Source organism: Hylaeus anthracinus, unplaced genomic scaffold (genome assembly GCF_026225885.1).
Source record: "Hylaeus anthracinus isolate JK02 unplaced genomic scaffold, UHH_iyHylAnth1.0_haploid 3, whole genome shotgun sequence".
Taxonomy (NCBI): Eukaryota; Metazoa; Arthropoda; class Insecta; order Hymenoptera; family Colletidae; genus Hylaeus; species Hylaeus anthracinus.
In genome coordinates, this window is record NW_026535284.1 from 6,314,014 (window position 1) to 6,328,502 (window position 14,489).

Here is a 14,489-nt window from a genome sequence, read left to right on the forward strand (position 1 = left end):
AGAGAGAGAGAGAGAGAGAGAGAGAGAGAGAGAGAGAGAGAGAGAGAAGCAGAGCAAAACAGTAGGAAAAGAGATAAGAAGGAGAGCGCCGAGGAGCGTACAACGAACGAACCTGACGGGAAGGGAGGGAGGGAAGCTTGTGGTTTTGGTCAACCGGTCGGGTCGCCGTCCGCGGGAACAATCTCTGGGCCTTGATGACTAACCGCGTGCCCGTCTTGGCGAGGCAAGAACTCGGCTCCCTGCGGCACGTCGCGAATGCCTGCGCAGCGTTTGCTCGGCCGGGTACCGATCTTTTTACCACCTGCTGTCGCCCGATCCCGTGATACTCCTCCCGTGTTATTTCATCGGGGCCCAGGCGAGATCGCTACCCCGGAAAAGGCTCGCGGGGATACATACGCTCACGCCGACGAGCGCGAACGAGGACTCCTCCGCGACGTCCTCGATACTCGGTAAACATGATGGATACTGTCGAAGACGTTTAAAAAATGAATATCGATTTCTTTGCATCAACACTTTCAGACCTGGCGTCCACAATAGAGAACACAAAATTTACGCTGGGTCATCTGAAAACAAAAATAAAGGTTGATTTAGAGAATATAGTAGACTAACCGGATCCCTGGACCGGTAATACCGTACATTTGAAGTTAAACTTCAATTTTTACTGTAAAATTAACACTTTCGCTGCGGATGATACACATGTGCGTCCAACTGAAAATATATGGTTCTTTTTATTATTATTCAGTTTTCATTATTTTTGTTCGGCAATCATATTATATATAAAATAAGTTACCACAAATATATGTTATTCAAAATAATCATATTAGAACATTTGTAAGAAATTTTTCATTAAAAAAATATCATAATTGCAGCTCCCAGCGCAAAGCTACTTCTTTTCGTCCGCAGCGAAAGTGTTAAGCGTTTATATACAGAATAAAAAGAAAAGCATATAAAAAAATAAAAAATCCTTCAATTAGGGACCCATTAGTCTAATATACTTTCTAAATCTACCTTTATTTTTGTTTCCAGGTAAACCAATTTAAAAAAATCTTGCTCACCGCAAACCAAGTGACCACCCACGCCATCGCCTGTACGACGAAATGAATCAATCGTTCTTTAAAACATAAATTTGTTTAGAGTTCTTTGACACATACTCTGTAATATATTTAAATTTCATTAAGAAAACTTATTATTTAATACCTTCAAAGAAACACACAAGAAAATGTCCGTTTTCATTTTCCCGACTAAACCCTTAACTATCCTGAGAAATTGGTCGAAGAAGATTGAAGCATACGAAAAGCCTGTGCGAAAATCCCATGATAACTCGTGTTTTTCATGGTCCACAAACCGTAACTCTTTCCTTTCTGCAATTTCACGCGGCGTCCTGCATGCGTGTGCGCTCGGCCACATGCGAGAGCCGCGTTTTCATTGTTCCCATTGCTCGTTCGCACGTTTAGGTCTTCCCATTGTGCGGGATAACACCGGAAGACACTTATCTCGGTTCCGATCACTCGGCACCGATCATTATGCTTTTCAGGAAGCGCGGCTTTCCTAAACGCACCGGCGAGTCAAATGTACAAGGTGTCCCCTCGCGAGCTCGTCGCGCGTTTGTGCCGTTACAGCGAACAAAAGGTACGGGTTGGAATATCTTGATGGCTTCGAAATGCGTTTTCTAAAGACGAATTGTTCGAGAGCGGTGCTTTCTATTCTCTCGTTAAACTCTATCGATATGAATGCATCAAAGTGTTTTGCATAGGAAGAGCGACGTTTAACGTTCTCTCCCTTGCCGCGGAGGAAATCTTTGCCTGGGTTCCCTCCCGGCGATCGATTTCAACTTTAAAGAAACACGATTCCGGCCGAAACCGAGGCTCTCTTTGTCGATATAAATGCCATCCGTTTCAATGCGTTTCAAACCGTGCAAATGCGTTCCAGGATGGAATATTAAGGTAACGCTAATGGCGGAGATTTTCAGGATTACCTGAACGAGACAAGTGTTATTCGCTTCGTTGAGGATATTGGTATTCGGGTTAAAAGTAATTTTGAGCGTTTCGATAGGGAAGGAAGGATTAATATTGCAGTATTTAACCCTTTGTACTCGAGGCCTTTTTTTTAGTATCTACCAGCAACTCGAGATGTTTTCTTAGCATTCTATTGCCACGAATGCTAAGCTATCAGGATTTGAGAATCAGGTCATCTTTACCCCACCAACAATCATTTTATTGACATTTCGAGGTCCAAAGAAATTAAACATTATTGCTGATAGATTTGCTGCGTGAAACCTAATGGTGAACTGAGAGTCATCTCTCGAGTGCAAAGGGTTAATTTTCGTTAAACTTTTCAAGTTTTCAGCATGGTAACACGGTCACAAGATTTATTATCAGTTTGTCTGGAAAGTCAAGTGAAGAAAGTGTTTATATTGGAATGGTTGAAAACAATTAACGTGGGCGCATCCCTTAAAAGGTGGAAAGGTCGTGGAACAAAATGGTATTTATATAATTCAATAAATATATATCAGAATTCAAATGTGCCTTTGAATTTTTCTTAAAAATTGGCACGAACTTTCTGGACAACCCAATAGAATAATTATTCACGATTGAAACTACTGGTTATGCTAACCATTTAATTTTCTTCTTGATTGTGGGATAAGCATATGAAGATTGTGATGTGTGTTTTCTTCTGAACTGTGCTAAAAGTTAGGAAGATTGTACACTTCCTTATAAATTGTGCAATGCTACCAAGAATAGCATACATTTTCTGAACTGTGATACGACTCCGGGTAGGATTACGAATATCTTGTCAACAGTTGTCACAGGCTCAAGCATTTTATGAGTCGTCTTCTAAACTGTGCCACGAGCTCAAGAAAACGATGAACCTTCTTCTAAAGCTATAGTTTTAGAATAAATTTGTGTATCCAACGAATTGGTTAACAACATAATTTATTATTCGAATAGAATCTCATAGAATCGATAGAAATTTTTCCTAGTTCAAGAGCCTTCAGTTCATAACAGTAATTTAAACACGGCACACCCACGACCTTTCTCTAAAATAAAACCTAAATTTATCCATATACATGCCCATTCACTTCCAGATAAATCAAATAATAGAAGAGGACCCAATAAATAACGTCTACACTATAATTTTCTATCATTAGCCGATAAGAGAAATTAGCGAAGGGGGGCCCGGTGGAAAAATTCCCAGTTTTCGAAGCCACGAGAATGCATCCGCTGGCAAAAGCAAAGTGTACACACACCAGGAACGGATAGGCGCTTTAATCGGCAGCTTGTATCTCGCATACCGACGTGCCTGTACTGCCTAGAGGCTAGAGCCTAGAACCTCGAGTCTAGACCCATAAGTCTTCCACGATTTTTCCTACTGGATCGCATTATCCTCCTGTTTACGATAAAACTGTCCGACAAGCGTGGTGCTCAACCGACCGAATCTTCCACTTCGCGAAAATCGTCTTCCGCGATGGATCGTAAGGTGCTCGCTAAACGCACAAGCGGTTTATGCCGGGGAACAAACGATGTCGATTTATCTGCATCTTCAGATTTCAGAGAAGAATGATGCTTGGTAGGGTGGACGTTGGAGGAATTCATTTTACTTGAAGACTTTGTGGATGGCGTGGGTTTAAAGTATTTGATGAAGGTGGTGTATGATACCTTATATTGGGAGGATTCTTTGTGTATGGTTTTATTGTTGTGTCGTTATGGGTGTGAAGATTCGTTTGGGTTGTTGCAATGGGTAGTCGCAGGGTCTGTTCGATTATTTTTTACTTCTTGAGACGTGTTCTAGTCTAGTTTGCAATTGTTCATGATTTTTAAGAAAGTGTATTTGTTAATGAAGAAAAAGCAATATGTTTAGAGCCAGTCTTGGGCAATATATTTGTTATCACGTAAAGTTAACATTCATGTAGAAATCTAATTTAAATATTTTTCATCAGAGATACCGCAGTGGAAGTATGGTATTTCTGTTAACTTCAATCTAGTTAACATTTTTTTTTAATAACACAATTCCTTCAAATGAAGTTTATAGAATATGTTTAATATTACTTTCAACGTGTATACTATTCAACTATTGAGTAAGAGCAATGGAGATATTAGTTTTTATTACACTTAAACGAATTAAAAGGGTTTTGGATATTTGTAGCTTTAGAATACCATTTTCTGTATACTTTAAGAACCTTGGTTCTGCTCGGCGTCATCTGCTTTAAGCGACTTAAAGCGACCGTTTCGCGCGACGATAAATACCTATTCGAGTAGTGATAACGTGTAGTTTGACCTTGACAGTTGTTTCGATCGAACACCCTAACTGTATAATTCTAGACAGTTAATGGTCCATAACAATTTCAAACGACAAGCAAAATAAATATTAAAATACACAAACTCTTCAACCATACATTTTATTAAAATTGAGATCAGTTTAATTATTCTCTGGAATTTGAGTACTTTTTCTGAGTGAACATCGAAGGATACAGTTTCGTTTTTTTTCCAGAGTAGAGGTACATGAAATTTAGAAAATGGGTTATAATATTGTTGAGGATATGATGAACATGAGTGACAGAAAGTACTGCCAAAAGACGAGTTCTTTAAATCAATCTCAGGAGTGATGGTTACAGGGTCACCAGGAATTCTGTTCTTTAACGTCATACAGCGTATGAGATAACGGATTTTGAAACCTAGACATTCCTAAGAAGTACTCTTCACCCACATCACTTTAAAGCTTTAATTATCACATTAACTCAAACCCACATCGATCTTGTTCAAAAGTGGTTAGAAGGCTACCAATGACCTGTCAATCAATAGTATGGTTACAAATACTAAATAGTTTGTTCCTGCCACTTCTCTGAAACGAGTCTCCATTTCCTCAATTTTATGAAAAAAGTTATGTGATATTGAAGTAAAAAATTCTTGATGACTCTATAAGTGCACACTCAAAAGTGACAGTTATGGAGTCATAGGGAACTCTATTCTTATATCACATCTGAATGGAATGAAAGATTCTCAAGTTTGGAGGTCCATTCCTAATAGATATTCTGCAATTATTACTTTGTTTCTGCCACTTCATTGAAAGCAGTCTCCATTTCCTCGATCCCGCGAATAAATCCATGTGACATAAAAGATCGGCGTCTTTAATGACCCCATAAGTGTCACTCTGACATTTACACAGTCACAGTCATCCGTTCTTCCTTCCTCCCATCCAACCGAAACAAAAGATTCCAAAATCTAGAGGTCCATCCCAATAAATATCCTCCAACCACGCCACCCCGAAGCCCCAATTACCTTCAATTAGTCCTCTTCTACCCCCTTACAACCTGCGTCGTACAACCCCCTTATATCTCCATCTTCCCCTACCAAAAACCGCCCTAACCTTACCAGTGGCCCTCCAGCCGCGTCCCTTAGCGAAAAGTGGTCTCCGTTTTCCCGATCTCGGCGAACTGGGAATACCTACATACGTGGCATTAAAGAAAGGGGCCAGAACGGTTGTCGGTGACCCGACAAACGCGAGTCCGCGAAAAATACTCTCTGTAGGCGCGCTAAGGGGGAAAGGGGGGATGACGCAAGCAGAGAAGCGGAAGGACTCGAGAGTGTGAAAGAAGACTTGGCTCAAAGTTTCGCGTTCATCTGGGCCAAGCTCGCAAATAACAAACTCTAGACGACGCCGGAGTCGCGACGCTCCGGAGTACAGTGGGCTTGGTGGCTCTCCGCGAACTGCGAGAGGGGGCAAACAATCCCATCCCGCCGCCGGGGGAGTAGGAGGTGGGCGGGGGGGGGGGAGGGTCGACAGAGTGCATTACGCGAAGGGAAGGATGAGGAAACTGGGGATAGACCGGGGGAGGAAGAGAGAGAGGGAGAGGAAGAAGGGCGTAACTGGGCCAAACGGTGGCTGTGTCGCGGTCTAGACACGCCGCGGCTGAGAATTAATGCTCCGTGTTTGCCAGACTTTCCTTTTCGCTCCGTAACAAGCTGCCGCAGTTCCGCCATCGGCCGTCGTAATCCGTGACGTCCGACGAATTACTAATTATAATTCCCCACGGGCTGCGAAGTCAGTTTTATCGGGGAGGATCGGGGATGAACGAAATGAAATGACCCCGACGGTTATTTCTGGGTCGGGGTGTTTCCGTAACTCTGGAGCTTGGATGGTGCCTAACATTTACGAGGGAGGGTCTGGGAGTTGGTGTAAAATGAAAGTTTAAAAATAACTAATTTTTCAGATTTGTTTAGATGATTCTTTTCCGCTTGAAGTATATTGGGTGTAACGACTTTTCCTTAATTTGAACGTTGTCTTATTGGTTAATCTGATGTATCGAAGGGAGGCTTATGTTTACTGTGTTTGTTTCTTTATTTTATAAAGGTACGTAATCTGTTTTATGTCGACTATTGCATCTATTGGTCCAATTTTATTTCTTATTAATCACCAATCTTCCACATGTGTCTTTTTCCATACCACATTTATATTTTCTTTTCATTAATCCTTAACTTCTTACACGACATTCCTTTAGACGTCCGTTAGGGCCCATTGGTCCCTCTTTATAGCTCGGGTACCTCGGGATCGCTAAGCCCGTACTGTAGCTACAATCAAACATATCTACAGCCCCTGAGGGTACATATTTACTATTTGACACTTTCAAGTATTTATTGAGAAAAATAGAATAGGGAAATACTGCCATCAAAGAAGACACTAAATAACGAATAAAGAGATATTTGGGACTGTTTTAGGTCAAATGGATCCATTCGTTCATCGAAACAAAATATTTGTCTTCGATGATCTCTGATAACCTTCAACGACCTTCAATAATGATTTTACTAGACCTATCTTAAAAATCCCTATTATAAATCAAGTAAACAAATGTATAGTCCCATTAAAAAGATAATGGCGACCTTGAACTGTCCTTGAAGCACCCAGTTAGAGTTAACAAAACGGCACCTCACGTTACTCCATTTAAAATTGAGTAAGTCTTCTTTCAGATTGTTCTTCTAAGTCCAAATATATCAATGTTAGAATGTCTGATTTAAATGCTTCATTCCGTATACTCCAAATGTGAAATTACTTTGAATCATAATTTTATTATCGTTCATAAGAAATGTATTTTAACGGACGCGTACTATTTAATATTTGCAGAAATCGAGAGTTTACAATGCTCGGAATAATTTTAACTTCAACCTCGACTAGCGAGAGGTTTTTTAAATATTCCAGTGTTAAAGTCTCTCGCATGGTAGTAGCCGATAGATCAGAGATACGCGGTTCGTGTGGTTACGATCGTATCGATTATTATGTAAGGTGGATACACACGGGCAATAGGATTCAGTGCGTAATAAGAACCATCGCCCGATAATTTCTGTTACGAAAAATGTAACGGTAGAATTTTCTGATGTAGACCTCTTTGGAAAACAGATTGAACAAACGAGGAATAGATAAACATAATAAAGATCACTAAATTTTTTCATTTTTTGTCTTCTGTAGAAATATTTTTTGACTGTCTTCGAAAAGGAGAAGGTTACTCGATTCCACGTGTATACTTCTTTTTTCATCTTTTGGAAACGTTGTGTAGCATGACAAGATTAGATCCTTTCTAACGTACTGGAAAAAAGTTACTCATTGCAGAGGAATATCAATAAATCAATAAGAATTTATGCAAGGTGCAAATGTTTAAGACTAAATTTCAAAGAATTTTTAAATTCCATTTAATCAGAATATTTTGCGTAATTACTTACTAAAAAGGAATTAATTGTGAAAGTTGAGGAAGACTTTGAAGTTCACAATATTTTAACCAAAGTGACTATTTTTGAAGCTAATTTGTTAGAATTAAATTTTTCGAAATCAAGATTCCATTCTGGCACAGTTTCTCATTAAAAATCAATTAATGATAAGGATCTAGTCTTTAACGCCAACGACGAGAAGAATGTGTAACAGGTATCTGTGACAAGTTTCTTACAGGTCGTTTTACCATATTCTTTCAACCTTGCATTTCTCAACGTTGGAACGATTTCGCAACGTACATTGCCAGGTGACTGTATCAAGATTGTAAAATCTTTCTATCGAGGGGAAAGCACGTAAATCGAAAACTAGTCGATTCGATGAAGATCGTTAAAGCAACTCGGTCGTTCTTTGACCGAAATAAAAATAGGATCTGGTTGATTTTCGTCTGTGTGAAAGGCATTTCGCGCGACGTTAAGGGAGGTCAGTGGCAAAGACGAGCTCGGAAATGAGGGTAGCCTCTTCTAAGAATTGTCACATCAGTCTTTCACTCTAACACCTCGGCGTATTGCTCTTTTATCTAATTAGATCTTCAGGCACACGCGAGACAATTTGTATCGTTTGTTTTCACATTCTCGCCTATTCTGCAGCAAAATTAATCAGTTCTTAGTATTGGTATAATTTTATATTTCAAAAAAGTTAGAAACTTTTCCCCTCAAATTAATTATATGATTATATATGAAATTATTATTTGAATATCTGTCACTTGAATATCATCCATGCTTGATAGTAAACACTTTTCATTTAGAATAAAAAGTCAGGTATATTCCATACTATTTATGTTTTCTTAGAAAACAAAATTTTAAAGCCTATATTTCTCATAGAATTTGTTTCCTTGGTAACAGCATCCTCAGATATTCGGTACGAAATTTTCGCAATTTTCCAAAGCTGAAACTATAATGCAATAACCTCATGGCTCGAATATTCGCCACTCACTGTGCTGCATGATTATAAAACTATTTTTATTCCCGCCCGTAACACGAACCATTCGAAAACAGTGCTGGGTTCGAAAGGTTCTGGGGCTATTTTAGTCAGCAACAAAGCGCCATTCTTCTATCAACTCATCCTTCTTGCGGTTAGCGTGGTCTAGCCAAACAGAAATTTTTTTGGGTTAGAACACGAACTTCCTCACCTGTGCCGCGAAACCTAGAACGTCTAACTCAAAGACCGTACTTTTGGCCACCGTTCAAATCGCTTTGCACGAAAACTCTTCAGGCTGTAACCGTTTTACCGCCACTCGACAGTTCAAAGTAATTAGCTATAAAACTAATCTTCTCTCGAACCTTTTGCTCGATCCTTTCCTTCGTCATTTTATCGCTTCATTAAATAGCTATTTTTGACTTTGGTTCGAGTGGTTCAATATGTGCATCATCGATATTAAAATTATTGAGAGATTTAAACAAATGTTTGCGAGGGAAACAAATATTCTTTTGGTTTAAAGTGGAGCAATGCAACTAAACATTGTCGAAGTTTTAACTGATAGCTGAAGCTACTAATTCTTTCAGTATTAAATTAATGTGGTGTTGGGTTAATATTCGATTAAAATTATGAGGTATTACCTTAAAACTGAATTAAAATATTATTAAATATATATATAAATATTATTGTATATAAATAGTATTAAAGGTATAAGAATATCATGGTTTTATTCTAATATAATACTGCTAAAAGTATGAAAATAACTATGAACTGTATCATTTTATCCTATTTTGAATTTTATTCGCCGTCTATCTGAATCTTTGAAGCAGTTGTTTTGGGTTCGAACGTCGTCGAACGGGAAACTGAAGGAGAGTGGACAGAATTCAATCCACTCAGTAGTTTCGTACAATTAAACATAGTAATTTAACTCCGACGCATGCTTTAAGGCTCGAGAATCTCGAATTTCACGCGGTGCGGTAAAAAATGATAAGCGAAAGTCGCTCGCCAGAAAACGTAGTATCGAATCGCTTTAGTTATGTGTTTACCTGGGGCCAATGCACGTACGTGTAACTATAAGAAAGTGACATAACGAACTCCTGAAATTCTACCATAAATTACGTTACATTATCCCTTCATTAATTTTCCTGTAACTAACAAGGGGATCTTGTTTCAAAATCCTAGAAACTTTGACATACAACCTATGATATCTATTACATCAAAATTGAAATAAAATTAAAACATTATTTAAAAGATTTGTAAAAATTATAATGCTGTACTATAAATCAGAATATTTGTGCTGCTATAATTAATTTCGTAACAAACTTGCTTATCAGGTAACAAGTTTTAGCAAATATGTAGCGCTTTCTTGATGAATTTGAGAACACGAATAATTTTTTGTTTGCTAAACTTACACATTACAATTTTTCACGAACATTTTTTTAAAGATTAGCTAGCACAAGAGGGTTGGAGGAGGAAGGCAAGGAGGACTGCCAGACACTGACCCAAGCTCGGGGGGAGATGGAGGACTGGCGGTTTCCGATGGCATTATCGCGGGGTGATTAATCGGTGCCCGAGGTGTTCCATTGTCTCTCAGGGACGTCTCGATTCTGGTTCCTCACGCGTGTCCCGCAGTTTTTACGCCATAGCGCAAAACCACACCATCACTTCCCTTCCTCTTTGATTTCATTCTCGCCCTTTCTCTCTGCGCCATCTACTCAACAGCCGCGCATATACCTTGCGCAGCACCGAACGGCTCTTCCCACTTGGCGGCGCTAGTGTTTCACTGACATTTGGCCAATTTTGTGCCGCTTATTTAAACTTATGTACTTTTACCTTCATCCTTTTCGCTTGTAAAAATAATGAGTAACTAGCTGGTTATTGTTGCTCGCTTAATTCATATATTTATATATATTCATATATTCATGTTTATTTCGTGTGCGACCCTTTACGGGTCACACAAAGAACTTCCCGATTTCCGATTACAGCGCCATCTATCGCGAATAAAAATATGTTTGAAACTAGTGTTTTGAAAAGGTCTCATAGCCAGCTTTCACAGTGCATGATAAAAAATGAGGTGTTCAATTAAAAAAATCATGTTGACCTTGACGTGACTTTGACCGATCCTTTGAAGGTCAAACGGGCACGATCGTTCGATAGAATTTTTGAAACCCTAAAACATTTCTCTAAACCATTTTTCTCACAAATGTTCCATTCTGGAAATATTTGACTGCTTCCATACTTTTCGAGCACCCTGTATGTAAATATATATACATGTGTTATACATATGCATGCAAATGTAATAATAGTAATATATGTATATGTATTATTTCCGTTTAGTTATTCGCTCATAAATTTATATTCTCCCATTTAGATTGCGTTATTGAGTTAAGTTTTCTTAAAAAAGAACTAAAAAACTACTGGACCGAATTAGAACAAAATCTACCCAGCTCTAAGTTAGATTGATACATATCGATCGCATCGTCGATCATTTTGATCTCGCTATTAGTTTTTTAGAAAATGTTAACGAAAAATTTGTTTACATACGTACATACATACGCACACACGCACACACACACGCGCGAACAATTTGTTAAAAATAGGCTAAAATTACTCCAATGACCTTGAAAAAATCGATTTTTCATTTTAGGGGCAAATACAATAACTTCCCTATAAATCGGGAAGTTAATAAATATACAAAATTGCTCGTACCTTTGCCATCATTGTTTAATCTACCAAATTACGCTTGCACTAAGAATAGAATTATAAATGAATTGTCCGATCAAATAAACCGTTTTCGTTATTAATACTTGTGAAATCGACCCTGGAAACGTTTTCGATTCTTGTTTATCAGCGTTTCGCACAGTTACACGGCTGCGCTCACGGCAACGATGAAACAGTTTCAAATTGTTTCATTTAACATTATAGTTGCAACCGCGACCGGCGTTATTAACTAATCCGATCGGGGATTCCTTCGTAACCGTTCAATGACGTTTGTTGTTACAACCTCGTACGACCATAATCGCTTTATAAACTCGTTTTCAGCACGCGGCTTTGTTACCGACGCACGAGTTGCTCTTTGGCTGCAGTCAAAGAAAATATCAGGAAAGTAACCAGAGATCATTATACGGATCTGTTGATGTACGAGCAGCATGATTCAAATGCGATTGTGAATCCTGTAGCTGCTTGTATACTTCTTTGAAATCGTTGGGTTTCAAGCTCCTTTTATTCAAGGTGATTCATATAAATCGTAAGAATCGTGTGATATGTATGATATATATTTTCTATAATTGAAAAGGAATAATTGCTTATTCCTGACCTCCTTTAATTTAAAAAATTGATAACGTAATGACGTGACGTAAAATAGCTATTAAACAAATCTGTTTTTTTTTTGTAGTCACTATAAACGTAACAATAAATACTTAGTTCATTCAATAAAAATAAGAATTAGTTCGTCAGAATGAATAGACGTAATGAATTTACTGAAGAGGTTGAATAAAAATAATACATATAAATAATCCATTCGTTGAATGCGAGATAATAATTGCGTCATGAAGAACTAATAAATGCAATTAATTTAGTAAATTAGCCGAATGAAAATAATAAAAAAGTAAAAATTGATTGATCATTAATAGGAGCAATTAATTCATCGAATGCGTTACATAAAAGTAAACAGAAATAATCGATATATCAATAACAGACTGAAGCCATAATTTTCCTACCGGCAGGTATTTTTCAGGCCTGGTGGAAGACGAACGACGCGGTGTATTTTCTATGCAACGCATGCGAGCGCTATTTAAATACACACAATCGAAAGTGGAAGTAATTAGTACGTTCGTTGCGAGGCTCATTGTGGCGTAGACGTTAGCATACCCGCTAACTCTTCGTCTTCGAGGAATTTTACCCTAGTCGATGGAGAGTTCGGCAAACAATGTCGACTATTCCTAACTTGTAGCCAGGAATTGGACGAGGTCCGTGTGTGCTGATCATACAAGCCAAAGTACTTGCACACGGAGTTCACGCGGGACGGGTTTCCTTTACGAATTCATAGCGCAGAAAAGTACTTTACTTTTCCGTTCTCTCGCGACTCGAGACCGCAGACCAAACCTACCGTCCAGCCACTTCAGACTAAAATACACAAGGACATCAGGAAAATATTCCTCGATCGAGCTGATAGATTTTGTCGCGCATCGAATCGCTAAAAATTACGGATGAAATATGCTGCATTCGTAATTGCATAGGTGAACGAAGTTTGTCTTTCGTTTTTGTTTTTCGTATCTCAACAAGTATCGAGTATAATGCAAATGCGGTTGTTAGCTAACAATAATATGGAAGTAAGGAAATTGTCCGGAGGAAAGTTTCATGTTTCTTTCGTGTTGTCAATAGTTGACGCGTAACGCGACGTGAAAATTCCATCCAAAAATAATAGATGTAATAATAGACATCTTGCTTGTGGAAAGTTTCTTATGTTTATTTTTAATAGCGAGCCTTGCTGCAGCGAATAATTTTCAAGGTACTTCTGAAGAAATAATTTGTTATACTTATGGAAGTCGTAAGTTACGAAATATTCGTGCAAAGATATTTGTCGGATATTTTATGGATTATTTGAAATTATTGAATGTAAATGTGTGTATAAAGAAGTCAGCTCCGTTAAAATATTTTCATAAACAAGTTTGGAGTGACTGCGATTTTATATATTCTTTTCGATGTGAAAACGACACCTTCCACGAATTGTACATACCAACAAATTAATGTTTGCAAAAACTCTGAGAAAAATAAAATCACAATTCAGAAAACATGCAATCACGATAAATCTACGGTTAAAAATGTACTTTAATGATCGGGAAAAAGAGCAAAGATTCCATTCCAGAAAGTCCAGTTCCGTTTCTTCTCGTGATATCAGAGATCCAACATGTTTTATCGCATCTGGACTGAGTAAGGATGTCCACGTGTAATTTTTATCGCGAGCAACGTTCCTTTTGCAATGTTATGACACGGCGCGTCAAGCTTTCTAACGAACGCCCGTCGATTTCGCGGCGGAGCCTTGTTCCAGTTTTTTTCTTCCCCTCCTCTTTTTTTTTTTTTTTAAACGTTCACAATTAACCCTCCGTAGACGGCGTTAATTAAAAGTCCTTAGAAGAATTTTCCCCGCGACGCGTCTCATTAATTCGACGTTCCGAGAATACTAATCCCGACGACTTGTCATCCGTTAAAAAGAGACGCGTGCACGCGGCTTTGCGTTACACACGGAGCATAGTTATGGCTGCGATTACGGGTGCTAACAGGAATGAAAAAAATCTCTCGGGGACGAATCCTGGCGATGCTCGGGATCCTCAAGGTTCCCCGGGTTTTTTCTGCAGCGGTTTTCGAGAGATTACTGGTCTTTCCTGGTTCGTCTGTTACTGTGTACTCGTGTCCTGTGATTTATGACGATTTCATTCGCCCGAGGAAACTGTTGGCAGACTTTATGATATAATTGCATGGTTGGTTTCATCTTCTTTTTGTTGTATAAAAATTGGAGAGCTTCTTTGAACGTGATATTGCTTTAAATTGATTCATTTGTTAGGTCAGTGTTATAAGAAAGTCAGTATAGTGATATATTAGGAGAGGAGGGTTTAGGTTGGAAATATTGAAGTTTGAATAATTCATAAATATACTTTTTGTAACCAAAGAAGATCGAAAGTAATGGTCAATGGCCCTCTGTGATAAGCAGAGGGAGATTTATGCGTTGTATTTTTTTTGTATTCAGTCTTGTTTGACTTCATTCGTGGTATTTTTTTTTACGAAACCCAATTAAACTGCATCTGCTAAATTTCTGATAT

At 38.4% G+C, this 14,489-nt stretch overlaps 2 protein-coding genes across 3 annotated transcripts in view; both read left to right on the plus strand.

Annotated features, from left to right (window-relative positions):
• LOC128894060 (tyrosine-protein kinase receptor torso-like) overlaps positions 1 to 14,489 on the plus strand; it is a 296,503-nt gene that overhangs the window by 106,843 nt on the left and 175,171 nt on the right. The window lies entirely within an intron of this gene.
• LOC128894073 (follistatin) overlaps positions 1 to 14,489 on the plus strand; it is an 81,429-nt gene that overhangs the window by 24,103 nt on the left and 42,837 nt on the right. The gene's annotated exons all lie outside the window — the stretch shown is intronic.